Source organism: Strix aluco, chromosome 2 (genome assembly GCF_031877795.1).
Source record: "Strix aluco isolate bStrAlu1 chromosome 2, bStrAlu1.hap1, whole genome shotgun sequence".
NCBI lineage: Eukaryota > Metazoa > Chordata > Aves > Strigiformes > Strigidae > Strix > Strix aluco.
In genome coordinates this window covers 16221135-16236497 of record NC_133932.1, presented here as the reverse complement: position 1 = coordinate 16236497, position 15363 = coordinate 16221135, and the positions used below count along the sequence as shown (strand labels likewise).

Genomic DNA, 15363 nt, shown 5'->3' with positions numbered 1-15363 from the left:
TAGACATTATTAATGGTACAAACCATGTAACTTATGAGAAATATACTTTGTCAGAATTTTGTATAGTTTTGGCACAGAGGCTTTGTTCAAAAATAGATTTACCGTGGCAGATGTCCTCATATGCTTCAAAATTCAACAGTTCCTACATGCAATTCCAATGATAAGGAGTGAAGAAGAAATGGTGAAAATCAAACACTCCATTTCAGCTATTGTAAAACTTTCACATGTGACTATCAGTTTACTTTATATCAGTTTCCAAAACTGTATGCTGCAGGATCATTTCTGCCTAGTGTTGCTAGTACCTCAGATGGATTTCTTGTGCTGTATGACACGTAGCAGTGCAAAATGAATACAAAGCACTACAAAATACTACCACTGTCCTACTCTTCACTCTGTTCCTGGAGTTAATAATGACATAAAATGCATGGTATGTGAATATCACTGTCCCACCTGTGCTTTTTTATTTTTTTTTTTTTCATTTTCCTTAAAGCAGGATTTACAGTGAATGAAAATTCTGATGACTTAAGCACCAGATGACTGAGCAGAACAATCATGAACAACAGATCCGATATTTTCAGATTACTTACTGTTGCCCCAGTGGGCCAACACCACCATAGAAATGTTTGGCTAATTTCTCAGCCTCAAGGGGACGAGTTTCCATATGCAGAACATATCAACACTTTAGGTAACAATGCTCGTGGATGCCAGTAAAAATTAAATAGATATAAAATTGTATCATCTTCTTTGTTTTCTGCTGATTTCCATTTGAAGCCCACCAGGATGGGAAAATTTCACTGATACTGTTTACAGAGCTAAAACCTTACATAAATATAGGACTTCATTCTTCATGGCTGTCACCAAGCAGGAAAATAGAAGAGTAAACCTTTCTGTCTTCCTCACCAGCACAACACTCAATACTTTTCCTTGTCAAAACACCAGAAACTGAACATCAAAATTGTTGGTAGTACTTCAAACAGAAAACAGATTAAGATAACAGGCAAATATTCAATTACAGACTTCTTTTGTTCAGTGAGTTTGAAACTCATTCCCCACTGGCAAAACTTCTTCAAAGCGGATACAGCCTTCATCTTGTGCTGTCGCTGCAAAGGATTCCAACAGCAAAATCTGAATCCCATACAATCAGCTGTTAGAGTGCTGGAAATAGGTAGCTGTTCCAGTAAGTTTTTGATTCAGTCACTGTTTAGCTTCAACTTTGACTCAAGCTGTTTTAATACAATTTTTGTTTGAGAAAGAGAAAAATCAGTTGAAGTGATGTTTGGTTTGGTTTCCCTTCCCATCCTGAAAAAAAAAATAAATTATGCCTAAATGCCAGCTGACCTTTGGAGGTTGATCTCCTGCTGTGCGTCCTCCTGCTGGGAGAAGTTCTGGAGGAGGCATACTCACTTAGCTACTTAAAATCTGAAAGAGTTTACTAACTGGTCTAGAAGAACATGACAGGCCAGAAGACCTCTCCTGAAAAAGTCTGAGGAAATGACCAGTTGATATAAGCCAGCATACTACTTCCAAAACCGACACAGCTTCACCATTTCCCATCTTTAACTTTCATCTTCAATTTGCATGTGTTGATTTTGCGGCTGAACCTTTAAACTTCTCAAAATTTGTTTCTGTTAGATGTGTGTGGCATGTCTGCCTTCAGGCCACCTGAAAGAACCAAGAGGCCAGGCTCACCAACACCACAAATACACCTGTGGCTTCTTCTTCAATTCCCACATAATTTTACTTGGTTTCTTCCTTTCGGGTTGTTGATCAACTGGGTAAAAAACATACAGTGAGCATTCCACCACTTCCACAGCACATGTGCGTTACACACATGCAACTACGCGGAGGTAGGTAGGTATCAACACGAACTCCAACCATTTCTAAACAGCTGTACTGATGGGGCTCATAATATGTCTGAAACCCAATCGTAGGACATCTGACACTCTGAAAAACAGTAATTCCCTCCAGGATAGTTCACTCAGCTGAGATCAATAGGAATAGAAACATCACTTGTCACTGCTGAAGTGCTTCGATTTGTATGAGCTGTACAACAGGCAGCAGAGACAAGACGACAATGTGTCCCCTGGTTTGCTTCACCAGACCCCGGCAGCCTTCATATTGATCTAGCGTTAAATCTGAGAAGCTCTCCCTACACTGCTGTCATGAAGATGCAGACGGGCTGTCTAATGCAACACTTACCCTTCATCTACGTAGAAAGGTCTCAGCTTTCTAGACTTATTTTTCTCAATTTCTGAGGAACACCTTACTGAGACTTTTGTGAAATATAATGTTGTACTGAAAGAATTCCAGAGGGTTTTGCAGAGACTGAATAATGAATAACATGAGTAAAAGTGATGCATTTAATGCCACTCCATGCATTTACAGATCATGGGTACCCTTCAGATTTTTCTAGTTTGTCCTGTACTTCCCAAAAAACTGATCACTACAGGTCCAGACACCTAGGTTTGCAGTTCTTATCTTATTTGGGTTTTTTGGGTTTTATTAACTCCACATAATATATACTGAGGAGGGAAAAAAGTTTTCTGTGGGAATTTGAGAAAAACAGTGGTTATTAATTTTTAATTCTCAAATGTAAGAGTAGTATAGAAAAAATAAAGTAAGCTAGAAGGTAACTTACATCTGCAAAACAGTGTTATCATCAAGAAACAGCACTTGTGTTGATTTAAAAGAGATTAGGCATATTTATTGTTCTCAAGCAATACATTCTTCTCCTTTTAAAACATTCCAAAATAGAGTGAAAAGTGGATATTTTTCAGTTTTACATGTAATTATGCTGGAGATGCTAAACCATACTCCTGATGGTCTCTATACTCAGTACTCACACGGCGGCATCTTATCTAGTTTTAAAAGGCTTTAACCCTAGCTTAAGCTAAAAATTAATGAGGACAGGGTACAGCACCTAAAAGGCATAATGCATGTTCAACTTAAGTATACTGGAGATGATGTACCAACTGTGCACTTTTATAGGACACTACTGAAGATGAATGCCCTCATTTAAGAAACAGTGGGATGTCACTTGTGATCAATTAGTCAAAACCCTATGTGTACAACTGGCTGACGCACCAGCTTATTTCACTGAATACCGAGCAAATTGAGCCATTTCTCTGAATTTTCAGCTCCATTTACCCTAGGCATTTATTAAACAAATCTTTAAGCCCTTAACCAATTATCTATAGAGAGCTGCTTAAAAGGAAAGTATAAAATTAATTAATGACGGATAGCTCATGATGTTTCTTTTATAAATTAGGTCTTATCTGGTACTTTATCTGTAAATATTACAGTACAGCAATTTTACCTCATTGACCTTTTCTATCATCTCCCTGAAAGACAAGCAGAGTGCAGCTATTGTATTAGCCAGGACTACACAACCTTTTAAGCACATTGCTTACTGCTCAGAGAAGAATCTATACCTGACTGATAACAATTTGCTTTTAAATCAGAAATGGCCACTCTTAGCTTAACAGAACACGACACGCTTCGTTAGGAAGACGGCCACTCTTTCTGGTTACAAACAGATAAATAAATAACACCCTGCCCCTCTTTAAAAACCTTTTAAGGGATGATTTTTAAGAGGCACAAAATGGAATGAAGACAACTCACTCCTAACGAATGTCGATGTCAGATAAACATCTTGAAAGTGCCCTTGAAAGCTTCCATAAATAGTTTCAGTTTGTGTGTTTATTTTCAAGAATACTGCTGATAACAAACCGGAAAATATGAAAACTACATGTGACAGCACTTCTGATAGGAATGACTTCCCCAGCCATGTTCTCAGCATTACAGAGCCCCACAAGGGCTACACCACGGCAGGTTGATGCCAGATCCTGCAGCCCTTTCTATCCCATTCACTGAGGAAGGAGTAGTTCATGAATGAGGGCAGCAAATAGCAGTGAACCTATGATAAAAGTAAACAGGTACCACATTTCAGGTCCTTGCTGACAGTAAGTGAAATTTATCACTGTGTCCAACCTGGGGAGCTCCTTAGCTGCTCAAAATAGCAAAGGATGGCAACATCTGGAGCTAGCGACACCCTTCTTTATCCAGTTTTGCACCATATTTTGTGTTAAAGATTCCTTGGGGTCACAACCCTTTTGGATTGCAACTGTCCCATATCTAAGTGGGTATTAATACACCTTTTCTGTACTGAGCAAAATATTTTCAGGACAATTGTAATAGTCTGATGCAGATATTCTGTTACATGCTGGTCTTCCACATTTTATCTAAACACTTGTTTGTGCATATACATAACAGCAAGAGAGCAAAACAAAAGAGAACTGACAATACTGATACTATACGTGACACCAACTAGATCAGAAAGCAACCTTCTGGTAGAGGAAATCAACGGGGAATCTGGAATGTCCTCCTGCTGGGTCTACACATGGTATTCTACTCAGTGAATGAAAAACTGGATTGTTTCATTGTAACAAACACAGTAAGCAATGGGAACCCAAAGCTGCAAAAGTTTTCATTTAATGAACTCGGTAAACTAATCATGTTTCCATAACTCAGTCTGACAGGTTGATTTCCCACCTGAAAGAAGGCAGCGTCTTCGACCTGAAACCACCTACAGAGCTAACCACATGCTCACTGCTGCCTTTATTCAAGGGATATGACATACTTGGATACTGATAGGGAACCAGCAGAGCACTGGAATAAAATCAAGTAATATGCCTTGAATCATGCTCCAGTGTGCTTGGGATTAGAAATACATCTTCAAAAAGGGAAAGGTGATCAAGAAAACTCATCACAAATCTGTCTTCAGGGTAATCTTCATTCAGCAACAAAGCTACCAAAGTCAATTTTAAAAGATTTCAGAGGAATTTAAAAGGTGCTATTTTAAAGACATATTGTAAAAAGTAGAAACCCATTGTGAAGCTTCTAAAAGCAAAGACAAATACCATCTGTGCATCTTTTTTTTTTTTTTACAGTGAAGCATGACCAGCTACCTAGTAAAATAAGATGTTGCCAGTCGTCTTATAAAGATTAAGAACTATGTGAGCTGAGCTGACACCTCACACAAAATTTCCAGAAACAGCATTGTTTGAATATCAATTGTATTTAGCTAGTGAAAATCAAGATGCTGTGAATTTCTCCAATTTGTGTTAAGATTTATCAAAAGTTCAGGTTTGTAACCTTCTCCTCAACTCCAAACTATTTTTCAATGACAAGTTACTTTCTTCCCCATTAGAAAAAGACAGACGGAAATGCCATGTCCTGAAGTTAGATCAAAGCTTTGAAAATATGAACTGGCATGACCGGCTGTTCTTTCTATAACAGATACTATTCATACTTTAAAAAACCTCTGAATTCTGTTCCCTTTCCTTGTCTGACTTCATTGTCTCCTTATTTTTCAATCTTTATTGTATGTACTCCAGGAGCTCTTGCTCTCTATAGCTCTGATTCAGGAAGTATGTTTAAAGTATACTTTAATTTAAGCACGTACCTACATCCTATGGAGTGAGGCATATACTTAAGTGCTATTCTAGATGAATGCCTTTTTCCCTCCTCTCTGCCATTTTTTATCCCCTAGAGGGTCTTTACAAGGTAAAACACAGATCCAATTGTGTTAATCCCACTAATTTAGGGTTTATTCAGAATGGATCAAGACAACTTTAAACCCCTCACTGTTTAAATACATCGTGTCTTCTATCATTTTGTTACTGGAAATTAGTATTAATGTAGATGAACTAAATGTATTCAACTTCTGGTCTTTCACAGTTGGAAATAAAGGTAAACAGCACTGAACTTTTGTTGTTAAAGGAAGAAAATTAAAAAGGAAGGCCTTTTTGATCCTAGGTCCCTAGAAACTGGGAAAATAAAGATCCATAATGAAATGTGAAGTGGTAAGAAATTTCAAAAAGCTGCCAATTCATTACTGCAAGACAGTACAAAGTTCTGTTTGAAAATCTAAAAGCTATGTGGAAATACTTCTATAATTTAAGCAGAGTTCAGAAAAGGTGATAATTTTAAACACAACTATGTGCTGTCAATATTAACATTTTCTGAGATGCAATCACAGTCTTGGTACCATTACCCTGACAAGCACATTAACGAAAACACTTATTTTAACAAATTGTTGGCTCATATTCTTATTTCATCAACTACTCTTATCTCATCACCTAATCAGAACCTTACTACAAAGGATAATACAACAATCCAGACAAATGCTTGGCTTCTCCAATGTGGGTTGAGTGCCACTCTAAACAGTTCATCCTGTCCTTTCTGCTAAAGCAATGGATACTCATCTATGTCTGTGCTACTTATGGTGTGTCTGCTCACTTTTAAGATGTTCAATTCTGCATCTTTGTAAATAAAACAAGTGTTGTTTATCTGTTAAAAAAAAAGTGCTTGAATGCCTGAAACTTTGAAAAATTTGATTTTTTTTGTGTAAAAACATTCTTTTCAGAATTCTCTGGAATTATACATAGCCCAGGATTGTAGCTCAAGAACTCATCCCTAATTTTTTCTACCCACTTTCTTAAGAGATAATTTCAATTTTGAGCCTTCCATTCAACGACAAAAATACCTCAGCTAGAAAAGCCTCAGTGGGACTTGCCTTTAAACACAAGGGCCTGGCCTTCCCAGGAAGAGATAACCCTCAGCTGCCAAGCCTGTTGATATCAAGCTGTGCAACAAATTCCAATCTATAAAATTTTAAGGGAAGAAAGGTCATTTCATAGGACAATTAGTTAAAAAATGTTACTGCACTAAAAGCTACGAGTTTAATCCTTCAGTGTGATGCTCACTCAATGTAAGCAGAGAGAGCACATAGAGAAAAAAAGTTACTACAATTTTAGCCAAAACATGATCTTCTGGAACTTCTGTAACAATCTACGTTCACATTTTGTAAATTAAACGGTAACCATGAAAGCAAGCTTGAAATAACAGACCTTAAATCAGAGTTTCCATTTCACTTGGAGTGCTCACATTTTGTAAGACATCAGGGACAGAACGTGGCTATTGACTGCAACAATATCACAAGCTGACCCAGTAAAAACTCATACAGCAATTGTTTGAGAAAAGAAATAAATTTCTCACACCAAATACTGTACTTTAGTAAAAAATAAAGAAACAAAGAGCTGTCATCTGGCTGAAAAGAACAAGGCGGCTTTTGAAATATTCATACTAACACTTATTTGGAAACAATGTGATGTGGGGAGGCAGGGGGGAAAAATATTTCAAGATTACAGATTGAAACTAATTGTCTTGTTTGAATCTTCAGTTTAAGATATTTGCCAGACATATGTAAATCCATCTTTGGTTATTTTATTTTTTTAAATGGGAGTAAAATTACAGTGGTCTGGATTAGTATCACAGCTGCACTCCCTCAGAACATCAGTGACTCACAGATACGCCTTTTAATGCAGAACGCCTTCTTCAGTGTTACAGAAAAAAAAAAATATGTGATTTCCTGCGTTCTGTGGGAACTCTGGCTTCCTGAGAGCACCATTTAGCTTACTCTCATAAATCTTCCTACCAAATGCAGAATGCTCAGTAAAACTCACTCTCTTACTTAATCAAACATATTTTACAAGGCTTTTTTCAAACAACATCTAAGTAGTTAAACTAGCTCTCTACTGTTCACTGCTGCTTTTGGCTCCTGTGTTTTTTAATTTATACGCCCATGTGAAATTGCTGTATCAAAAATAGAGTAGTGCCAGTTACCTTCACATATATTATTATTCAGGCTTTAAATAGGCACACGGTATAAAGGATACACAATACCATTCTCCTCACAGGCAGGCAACCATTTAAAAATTATCTTCCATTCAGTCACCTTTTGCCCTGCCCATAAGTATCAGCTTGTGGCAGGTAGAATGATCAATAATCCATGAAGGCTAGATGTGAAGTCTCAGCATGGCACGTGGCTTTCCTTACACTGAGAACTCAGTTGAAACTTATTAAAAATCCTTTCAAATAGCACAGTATTTTCATTGCTATAGGTCAGGTTGTATGTTCTTCGTAATTTGTAACTTAGACAAAGGTGAACAGATCGCAGAAGTAACTTTTGATTCTCAGAATTGAAGCTGGACTACGTAAGAAGTTTACAACAGTCATCTCAGCACTCTTGACAAAGCAGCAGAGCTTTCTTCCAGATACAAATTTTCCAGCACTATTTCAGCAAAGCTCTGTAACCTGGAATAAGACTCTTAGCATTAAGAAATGAGAGGGTCAGTCTCTTGAGTCCATTCAGCCCTCCATTAAAATTTGTAAAGGATGAAGATTATTCTGCCCTGTTTTGTGAGGTACAAACTGAACCTGCACTGAAATCAACACTGCATAAGAAAACTTAAATGTAGGTTAAATAAACAAACATATTTAAAAAATAGGTTTAAACACTTCAAATATATACTGCACCAAGCAAGTATATAAATCATGTGAGAGCATCAGAAAACCTTTTCAAGCGATTCAAATTGATTTTGCTCAAAACAATGAGTCTATTGCCAACAGTAGTTGCCTAAATACGGTTCAGTGCTGTGAGAGATGTACAAGAAGAAATTTCTAATGCTACATTTAATCCTCTTTAAATTGAGGCACGAAACAGAGCTTGTAGGCTTGCAGTGCTTCTCAAATCCCTTAAACAAAAAGATAATCTACAACTCATTATAAACAATACCAAAAAAAGGGGAAAAAAGAAAAAAAGAGACATTTCATCCCCATGTTCAGTGATTCTCAAAGGAATTTTCATGTGACTACATGTAAGATGATAACCCATTTACAATAGCCCTAGTTTTAAAAGTGAAAGTATCCTACTAGCCCTTTGGAAGACTTCAAACAGCAGACTTTGTGGTTACATGCAAGCACCGCTGTGCAAAGGCTAACGTTATCCAGAACAATTGTCATATTCTTATTTCACTTAGCTTCACTTAGCAATAGCAAGTATTGCTCTATGAACACTATTGACAAAACCGGTAAAGAAACTGCATTTCACTTGTTTATGATAGAAAACATTCTTTCTTCTCACTCCAAAAAAGGTCTTCCTAAAACGTTGGAGGAAGCCTAAGCTTTCATTATTTAGTACAAATGATTGTACAATTTTTACTTTAGAACATTATGTTCCCAAAGAAGGGCCTATAAAATTTATTCCACACTCCCCCTGCCACAAGACAGATCAGAGTCAGTATTTTCAGTAACAGAAGACACGGCCATGTGAACAAAGAAAACATCAGTAAGTTACTACACATAGATAGCCACAGTAGCAGCCTATTCATAAGCTTTGTCGATTCTTTTGGAAAACATCAGGTTAGAAGATAGATTTTCTTCCAGGGGAACATTACTTGTTAAAATTAAAGAGGTCACCTGTTAAAACATTAAAATAGGTTTCTTCTCTTTAATTCAAGACCCAGGAACATTGCTCAGATTTCCTTTGTTATCTCAGGTATAACTGAGGGTTATGCCTAACCTCTAAATACTTGTACAGGAAGAAAAATAAAAAAGGAAAAAGGAGCAGCAGACAGACGTTCTACTAAGTAGGAAGAAAGCAGCTCAGACCATGATGCAAGAGTAACCAGCAAAAGCTATGATGCAAGACACAGCGTTCTCACCTAGGAGGTCTGATGGAGTTCCTTCTGTTTCCTACACTTACATGAGCCAATCGTGTTATCTGGATATCACAAAGAGAAACTAACCTATTATCTCAATGCACTCACCGGAACAGGAAACATTAGCTCATTTTAGGGATGGAATACTGAGGCCAAAAAAATGTCACCAAAACCATCTGGAGATTATGGGAAGGGAATTTGGTAGAGTTGCTCAAACCCTTGATAATAAAGCCCTTTTCTTCTGAAACAACAGCAGCTTGGCTATTAGCACTTCAGCACAAGCAAAAACGCATAATTCCGTGCCATTCCTGGACTGAGAGGCAGCAGGTTTTGGCAGTGGTTTTTCTGACTCAGCCTAGTAAACACCAGGAGTGGGAAGGGATTCAAGTGTTTTCCTTCCAGAACTACAGTGATTCTGTTGGCAGAAATGTTGGCATTTTTGCAAAGCTCTAGATGCAGTGAAAGCATCTAGAAACCTGCCCCGTTCCAACCTCAGCCGTATGAATTATGCATGAACACAGTGCACACACTGGAAGAGCTAGGAATGCACTCAACTGGTAAAGACAATCAGTCTGAGGAGCAACAGTCATCAAGATACAATGCTAAAGGACGGTTCAACGAAACATCAGCAAGGTGGCCAATGGTCGGAAAGGCCACAGAACACAGAGACCAACATCGACTGGACAAGAAACAGGGAAGGAAACAACACGGACAACAACAAAGATATATCAACCTTAGAGAAGAACGGCCCTTAACAATAGTTTATTAAAACCATTTCTTTCCTGAATCCTCCAAACAGCTTTGTTAGGACAGACAACAGCAGAACTCTCCTTAGCCACAGTTATACTGGAAAATCAGCCAATTAATGGCAGGTCTAATTAGAAAATGAGGGCTTGCCTACAGTACAATGAAAATGTGTTTGATTCAGCATCTCATACTCTGAACAAGTGCCCCGCTGTATTACACATGACACTCAAACACCTTCTTACAGTTATAAGCATCGCATTTCTATGGCCTTCCTCTAGTCTTCCATACTATGACACTGACTCCCCTAGGCCCTGAAAGCTAAAACAAAAGGAGCAGTCATAACAAGATAAGTACAAAGGAAGAAGAGGAATGATAGAGCCAGCAAACACACTACTCGCAACACACAGAAACACTACTGTGAGACAAAAGCATTGATCATGCCATAATCTGACCATCCATGTCATGTAAAAGTTTTGCAATCTCACATTTTCCTCCCACTCTACTTTATTACAGTGGGAGAGACTCAGTATATATCTAATGTATCTAAAGAATATCAGAAACCAAGAAAATGAAGGGAAACCAAAAAGGTTGTACCAACTGGCAGCAAAAGGAGTTGAAACTACAGGGAAAAGATTTAATGAGTTCCAGGAGAAAGAAATACGTACATGAGTCTGACATCTCTTAGACCCCGGAATAACTTCTCAAAAGAAACAATGGAATCCACCACTTCGGATCTATTTAAGGTAGAATGAAGCAAAGCACAAAAACCCCCTGTACTGCAGGGAGCAATCAACACTGAAAGAGAAAGACAGAACCAGTAGGTCTTCTTTCATCTTTCGCTTAGACATTTCTAAATTTGTCATTAGAAATTTTTGCTATGGATTTCCTTTTTTTTTTTTTTTTTTTTTCATTGTTAGAATGACTATGAAGCAATTGAAAGTGAAATCCTTAATGCTATAAGCATGCTGGCCTGTTTTTGAACAGTCATTTAATTTAGGAAAATACTAAAACGTCTAAACATAATCTCTATGAATGTATATTACCAAAATAAAATCTTGACAATGCTTCTTCAGAAAATTCTTAGCGTGGTAAAATAAATAAAACCCTCCGGAAAACATTCCTCACCTGTTTTAACAAAGAAGAAAGCTGATCTTTGGAGGATCTGTGTTCAGCCCTGAGTAACTGTTGGAAATAAGGCTGTGTGAAATGCTTCTGTCGAAATGCAGACCACATAACTCTCATACCATGAGAGATTTTCTCCAACCTGGTTTCTGGTTTTATTCAAGGATTTGGACCAGTTTTATGAAAGATCTTGAACCTAGTATAATAAATGACTTCATATCAAAATTATGCCCTACTTTCATACCAATGCTTCTGCATAACCAATGAAGATGGAGAAGCGCAACAGAGGTGCAGAATCGATGTGCACAAGCAGTGAAACCTGAACACTTTGGTTTTTCACATTCCTGACTGATGAGGCTTTGGGCAATTTGGTTTATCTGTAAAAAGAAAGCAGCTGGAGTCCAGAAAGCCTCTAGGTTCTGCACTTAGTTGGCAAACATTGAGCACTGATGAACAGGAGAGTCCCAGAAACCGGCCCTTCTCCTTACCTGCAGGTGCCACAGCCCAACAGGCAGCCCAGAAGCTGTCTCCCGGCCACAGGCAGGACACCTCCCTCTCCCTGCAGCCATTTGGCCCCCAGAGGGACAGAAGGAGGGGGACAGCTGGGGCTCCATGTCCCAGAGCGGGAAGGCAGACTGACAGAAGGCGAGGCTGAGGTAAGAGAAGGAGAAAGGACAGTATCCCGGCACGGCACGGTACCTCCTTTGCTTTCCCACCCAGGGTGACCTATTTAGACCATTCTCTAATCAGAAATGGGTACAGACCCACATCACAGATCAGATCTAAGAAGTTTAAAAAAGTACACAGACCTCATGTAAGGCCCAAGATAACAGCAAGGAAAGTTTCACCAAAGCTGCAAAAAAGATGAAACAAAGCCTGTAAAAACAGGCAGAGCCAAACAGAACAGGATATGTTTGCTAAATGCAAGCGTCAATCACAAAGCAAATCTTCAGTTTGTGACACCACATTACAAGTGCAGTGTATTTTCCTGTTATTTGCCATAGAAACTTTAGAGAGCATTTTGAATTTAACCAATACAGGTTAAGCAACACTGCCTACCCTCCCTGACACCCTCCCTGTGACCGGTGCACCAAGGCCTGAGCCCAGCAGTTCCTGACACTTATTTCCTCTTCTATCATTCCCCTCTCCGATTTCCAGCAGGAATTGCAGTGTGGTTGCTCATGCCGTGAGTCTCAAGAGTATTTGCTGACTTCTCTTTTTTTTTAATGAGAATATCCCAAGGCCCCAGTAAGCCTATTTCATAGATTCAGAGAAGCCGGAGATAGAAAGACCTAGGTCATACAGCCCAAGCCTTCGCTTCCTCTCCCCTCCTTCCCTGTTTGACCAATATGTGATTGTTTCCTACAACGTATTTCTTTCCTGTTTGCTGGCTCAGTAATGTCTGATTTAACCACTGCATAAAATAACCACAGATAATTAATTACATGCTTTCAGCGAATATACGGCAAACTGCCTAACCAGAACTCAAGCTCCCACACCAGCAGACAGCTGACTGAATTCATTTACAAAGCAAACAATAATGTTGCTCACCAGCTCCTTAAATTGCTTCTGAAGGCCTTGAAACATTTTCTGTAACTTTCAGAATTCGGCTATCTGAGGATAAGGTTACTTTCTCCCACTGATCCAGTTTGATTTCTACTAATTTTCTGCTACATGTTTTACTCAGTTTCATTTACAATTTAGTTGGCAAAGAAAAAGACCAGTCTCGGGGTCTGGGGGTTTTGGGTTTTTTTCTCCTTCTCCTCAGCTTCTACCAGCAAGCCTAGCTGTGTTGTAATAGCAAGACAGCATAAAATGTGTCTAAGCAATGAATATCTGACAAAAAGGATGTGGGGAAAAAAGTTTCAGTTAAGAAAACTCTCACATGGCATTTTGTTTTAAATATTTTTTAAAGGTCAACTACTTTTGAAGGACTTTAAAGGTTGAGTAGGAGGATCTCAGTATCTGAGCAAAATAGAATATATCATAAGGTAGTGAAGCAGTGCAACAATGTTATGCATGGGGAGTTTGACAAATTACAAGGTCAGTGATCATCATACTTCACCTGCTTCATTTTTGCACTTACTATTTATGCTCCATATTGCAAAAAATATACAAGCTTTCTTACGTTTCTTTTGCTGCTTCACTCATAGTCCTCTCTCTCTCTCTCCCCCCCCCCATGTATATTGGTCAGGAATACCAAAGCCACAGTATTTTTGACTCACCTGTGTTTGCTCCCAAAGGTACCCACAGCTTTCTCAAGAGAGACACACCTCTCTCCCTCAAAGATACCACAGAACAATTGTAAAATGAGGCAAAACAGTAAACACCTACCTACGTCCTACATTTTCAGCAAGCTCTGTTCAGTGTAGGTATTATCTGGTCACACCAGAAGACACAGACTGAACCAATGCATTCTTCCATGTCCAGCAACGTGTGCCCAGGCCCTGCTTTTGGCCCCAGATAAGCACTTTTAATGGTTGGGGCAATTTTAATTCCAACCTTGGGGAAACAAATCCAATAGTGGTGACCTGTAGCTGTTATTTCTGCCTGGAGTTAATGGGGAATTTCCCAATTAATAGCTGTCCACAAGTCTCATTCTACTTCTTGACTCTCTTGCGTGATTTCCTCTGTCAGTCTTTGACTCCTTTCCTGCTTTTTCCCCCACCAGTGTCCTGAATCTAACGCAGAATGTAAGCAAGCAGGTAAACTGAAGTATATGACAAAGTCAAAAAAATTAATATCCATCTCATTCTCTCTCACATTTCAGCTTGCAGTTCATTTTCTGAGGAAATGAGAAGTAGATAACCCTCTGAAGAAGCAGACGGACGCACAGAGATTTTGGGGAGGCTTCTCACAGTCCAGCAACCTGAGAGACTGGATGAGTAACCTGAAGAACAACCAGAGCATTCTCAAGAAGGCATGCTTCATTCTCTTTGCCATACTAAACAAAAATCTGCTGCATCTATGAACTCTTCCTTTCAGCCACACAGGATAAAATCTGTATGAAACAAATCATAATACATAGGGAGAAGACAACAGCAGGCTGACTGACAGTAGGTTAACAGACCAGTTCCTGCCGTGTTAGGAAAAGGTCGGTTCTCAACACTCCTCTTAGGATGTCACATCTCCCAAAATAAGCATCTCCATTTGTGAACTGGGGGCTGGTCTACTTATTATTAAAAGAAGCCACGTCTTTTGCTGAGCCCTTCAAACCTCCAAAGGACAAACAGCTAACAGAAAATTAGGTTTAGACCAATAATTTCCCCAAAAAGACTGACAGAAGAACACATATACATTGACTGATCTATCTCTTGGTCTTAGTTTCAGTTTGTATCAAAAAAAGCATTATGCATATAGCTTTGCATACAGGCCAGTGACAGGTTAAAAAACATAAAAGTCTTACTGCTAATCAGGTGTCCAAAATACTTTGATACCTCAAAGGCATCTTCAACGCAGCTGAACTTCCCTTCACAGACTTGTTTCACTTAAATCCCTTAAAGAACGTTCAAATCCAGCTCTGAAGCTGCCTAGTCCTAAACCTGCAAACTGCTAAACATTAGTGTGCCTTTGACTGTAAATGTACTTAATAGGAAAGCACTTCTGGAGGGTTTGGGGGGGTGGCAATGATAACAGAGCCACTATCAGCCTGTTTGAGGATTGGAGGGGGAATCCATGAGCCCCTGTGATCTTCGCCAGTGGTTTTTTAAACCCCAAGTCCATGGTTTGGGATGCTATCACTGTATACAGTGAGCCAGACTTCCTCCTTTTTTTAATGTAATCTGTGGATGAAAGGCCCCATGCAGTTCAGATTATCATAAATTCAATTTCCCCAACTGTTAAAAACAAACAAGATTCATACACTATGTGCAGGCTCTCTTTGAGGATGGTCTTGTCTTTGAAACAACTGAGATGCAGTGTAGGATGATAG

The 15363-nt window shown here is 38.8% G+C and overlaps 1 protein-coding gene across 5 annotated transcripts in view; it reads right to left on the bottom strand.

Annotated features, from left to right (window-relative positions):
* EPHA3 (EPH receptor A3) overlaps positions 1–15363 on the bottom strand; it is a 231936-nt gene that overhangs the window by 111188 nt on the left and 105385 nt on the right. The gene's annotated exons all lie outside the window — the stretch shown is intronic.